General features: G+C 40.7%; 1 protein-coding gene across 1 annotated transcript in view; it reads left to right on the forward strand.

The window, feature by feature from the left end:
* The window catches only part of LOC119581798 (cyclin-dependent kinase inhibitor 3-like), a gene marked incomplete in the record, with an annotated part of 43,756 nt that overhangs the window by 40,685 nt on the left and 2,781 nt on the right, over positions 1–290 (forward strand). The window contains 1 exon segment of the mRNA XM_037929929.1: positions 203–207.

Here is a 290-nt window from a genome sequence, read left to right on the forward strand (position 1 = left end):
CATCTTCGTAACAGACGAGGAGGAGGATATCCGAGATCTCGAAAGGATTGTTATCTTCGTATACATCAGGTCTAGTGCTGCTACCAACATTGACGAAGCCAGACTTGATGTATTTTCACATAAGCAAAGGGCACAAGTCAATTCCACCGACACAAGCAGTTTTTAAAGATTATTTCAAGCGTCCAGCTTATCCGGCTCAAACAACTGACTCTCAGCCAGACATCAAGTCTCTTGCTGAATATGGATTGATAAAAATCTGGCCAATATTCTTAAGTTTTATAGGCAGAAAT

The sequence above is a fragment of the Penaeus monodon genome, chromosome 15 (assembly GCF_015228065.2).
Source record: "Penaeus monodon isolate SGIC_2016 chromosome 15, NSTDA_Pmon_1, whole genome shotgun sequence".
NCBI classification, from domain to species: Eukaryota; Metazoa; Arthropoda; class Malacostraca; order Decapoda; family Penaeidae; genus Penaeus; species Penaeus monodon.